Below are 3,736 nucleotides of genomic sequence, written 5' to 3'. Positions count from 1 at the left end.
CCAAAAACCAGAACACCTCTTCTCCTCCAAGGGATCACAATTTCTCACCAGCAAGGGAACAAAACTGGATGGAGAATGAGTTTTATGAATTGACACAAGCAGGCTTCAGAACATGGGTAATAACAAACTTCTCCTAGCTAAAGGACCATGTTCTAACCCAATGCAAGGAAACTAAGAATCCTGAGAAAAGGTTAGATGAAATGCTAACTAGAAAAATGACTTGATGGAGCTGAAAAATCAAGAGTGTCTACTCTAGGGTGGGGAGGGTGGTTCATGACAAAGTAGGCCCCAAAGGTGTTTCTGGGAGGTTGTGATGGCTGTACTTTGATGTGGATGTTGTTTGCCCGAGTGTTCACTTTGTGAAAATCCACTGTCCACTTGTGGGTTGTCCTCCTTTCTCCATGCATGCTGTGCTTCACTCAAATAGACATTTCTGGTGTTTTGAAGCAATTCTATCTACAGTAAGAAGAATTGCTCCTACTACACATCCTTGGAAATGCTGCATTGAAAAAAATGAATGCAATTTTTTTAAATTCCAGGAAATAAATACATATAAAGAGGAGAATCTACAACAAGAGCAGTGGGCTTGGGAGCTGACACCAGAACAACTTTGGAAATGGCTGTTGAGCCAGGAACTAGGAATCAAAACCCAAACAGGCCCACGGGAGGTGGAAGATGTGAAATGATGCCCCAGTAGTGCATGAATGAATGAGTCATGGGCAGTGGCTCATGGCTTGGCTGGCCAGTCACCAACTTGAAGAAAACAGAGTTGGAAAATTGGGAGGTGGAGGAGAGAGGTACACATAGACCTCCTCCTATAGGCAGAATGTGTGAAGATAGTGGTTGTATGTGGAAGCCTCCCAGAGGGTCTTTAGGGGATGGAGCTCCCTGTAATAAGGTGGATGAGATGGTTTGATGGATGAGACCACTCAGCCATAGAGGTCTTGCTCATGGATTCCCTGCACAAAATGGCCATGATGGCTGAGATGGACACTGCATGGGCACAGCAATTGAGTCAACATTCACTGGGGATGACCTGGCAGCTGCCACTGTTGAGGACCCAGCGTGCCAAAAGCAGCTGTTTATTTGGAGGAAAAAATAAAACAGACAGTGGTAATTAAGAATAAAATAGCATTATGACAGATAAATATGCTACTAAAGATACAGTAGAGGTTTAAGTAATTGTGAACAATGAACAAGATTATGTCAACTGGAAGAACTTAACAACAAGTAAAGAAGTTAAAATGATTGCAAAACTTTATTTCCCTTCAGGCATATCCAGAGTGTTTTACAGATCAGTTCTACCAAAACTTCGAAGAAGGTTACTGAACTTATACATAATATTCAAGAGAATGAGGAAACATGGAGAAAGCCAGTGAACTCATTATTGTTTATGCATAAATCACATAGATTCTAAAGCCAGCTATGGAATACATAAGAGAAAAGCATGATAGGATAATCACTTCTAAGCAATTAGATGTAAAAATCCTGAGAAAAATAGTAGTAGACTGTGTCCACCAATGAGCTGTAAACAAATTAAATATCCTGCCCAGATTATGTATCCCAAGAATACAAGAATATTTAAACTTTAAATCTGTAATGCATTTTACCACTTAATTAAAGAATAAAAGACAGAGATAATCACATATCGCTAGATACAAAAATTACCGCAAATGAAATCCAACACTCACTCTCACCCACATTTCTTCAGTTATCTCCACTTTTTAGAACTTGTGATCAGTGCTCGCTTTGGCAGCACATAGATTAAAACTAGAGCAATACAGAGAAGATCAGCATGGCCTCTGCACAAGACTGACACAAAAAATTTGAAGTATTCCATATTTTTTAACTCTTAATAAATTAGGTATTGAAGAAACATACCTCAAAGTAATAAAAGCTATCTATAGCAAACCCACAACCAATATCATACTTAATGGGCAAAAGCTGGAAGCATTCCCCTTTAACACCAGCACGAGACAAAGATGCCCTCTCCCACCACTCCTATTCAACATAGTATTAGAAGTTCTGGCCAAGGCAATCAGGTAAGAGAAAGAAAGGATATTCAAATAGGAAGAGAAGAAGTCAAATTGCTTTTGTTTGCAAATGACATGATCCTATATCTAGAAAATCCAATTGTCTCAGCAGAAAAGCTTCTTAAGCTGAAAAATAACTCCAGTAAAGTCTCAGGATACAAAATCAGTGTGCAAAAGTCATAAGCATTCCTATACACCAACAACAGACAAGCAGAGAGTCAAATCATGAATAAACTTCTATTCAAGGTTGCAAAAAACAGAATAAGATGCCTAGGAATACAGCTAACAAGGGAATTAAAGGACCTCTTCAAAGAGAACTACAAACCTCTGCTCAAGGAAATCAGAGATGACACAAACAAATGGAAAAAGACTCCATGTTCATGGATAGGAAGAATCAATATCGTGAAAATGGCCAGACTGCCCAAAGTAATGTATAGATTCAATTCTATTCTTATTAAACTACCCTTGACATTTTTCACAGAATTAGAAGAAATTATTTTTAAATTCATATAGAACCAAAAAAAGCTTGTAAGCCAAGACAATCCTAAGCAAAAAGAACAAAACTGGAGACATCATGCTACTCGACTTCAAACTATACTACAAGACTACAGTAACCAAAACAGCATGATACTGGTACAAAAACAGGCACATGGACCAATGGAACAGAATAGACAACTCAGAAATAAGACCGCACACGTACAACTATGTGATCTTTAACAAACCTGACCAAAACAAGCAACCAGGAAAATATTTCTTATTTGATAGGTGGTGCTGGGAGAACTGGCCAGCCATATGCAGAAAATTGAAACTGGACCCCTTTCTTACACATTATATAAATATTAACTAATATGGATTAAAGACATAAATGTAAAACTCAAAACTATAAAAATCCTAGAAGAAAATCTAGGCAATACCATTCAGGACATAGGAACAGTCAAAGATTTCACAATAAAAACATGAAAAGCAATTGGAACAAAAGCCAAAATTGGCAATTGGGATCTAATTAACTAAAGAGCTTCTGCACAGCAAAACAAACGATTACCAGAATGAACAGACAACCTACAAAGTGAGGGGAAAAACTGCAATATATCCAGCTGACAAAGTTCTAATATCTAGAATCTCCAAGGAACTTAAATAAATTTACAAGAGAAAAACAAACAACCCCATTAAAAAGTGGGCAAAGGAAATAATCAGACAGTTCTCAAAAGAAGACTTTCTAAAAGAAGATGGCTAACAATCCTATGAAAAAAAGCTTCTCATCGCTGACCATTAGAGAAATGCAAATCAAAACCACAGTGAGATATCATCTCACACCAGCCATAACGGAGATTATTAAAAAGTCAAGAAATAGCAGATGCTGGTGAGTTTGCAGAGAAATGGGAATGCTTTTACACTGTTGGTGGGGATGTAAACTAGTTCAGCCATTGTGGAGGATGGTGTGACCATTCCTCAGAAATTGAGAACCAGAAAGGCTATTTGACCCAGCAATCCCATTACTGGGTATACACACAAAGGAATATAAATCATTATATTACAAAGATACATGCTCATGTATGTTCATTGCAGCACTATTCACAATAGAAATGACATGGAATCAACCCACATGCCCATGAATGATAGACTGGATAAAGAAAAATGTGGCACATACACACCATGGAATACTATGCAGCCATAAAAAGGAATAACATCATGTCCCTTGCAGG

At 37.9% G+C, this 3,736-nt stretch overlaps 1 non-coding gene across 1 annotated transcript; it reads left to right on the top strand.

Annotated features, from left to right (window-relative positions):
- The first annotated feature begins 1,740 nt into the window (after window positions 1-1,740).
- LOC119469936 lies at window positions 1,741-1,846 on the top strand. The gene has a single exon (XR_005198797.1). It is a non-coding gene; the product is annotated as a U6 spliceosomal RNA (small nuclear RNA).
- The last annotated feature ends 1,890 nt before the right edge of the window (window positions 1,847-3,736 follow it).

Source organism: Cebus imitator, unplaced genomic scaffold (assembly GCF_001604975.1).
Source record: "Cebus imitator isolate Cc_AM_T3 unplaced genomic scaffold, Cebus_imitator-1.0 Scaffold1061, whole genome shotgun sequence".
NCBI lineage: Eukaryota > Metazoa > Chordata > Mammalia > Primates > Cebidae > Cebus > Cebus imitator.
Note: the sequence above shows the minus strand (reverse complement) of the source record. Positions and strands in the feature narration are given on the sequence as shown.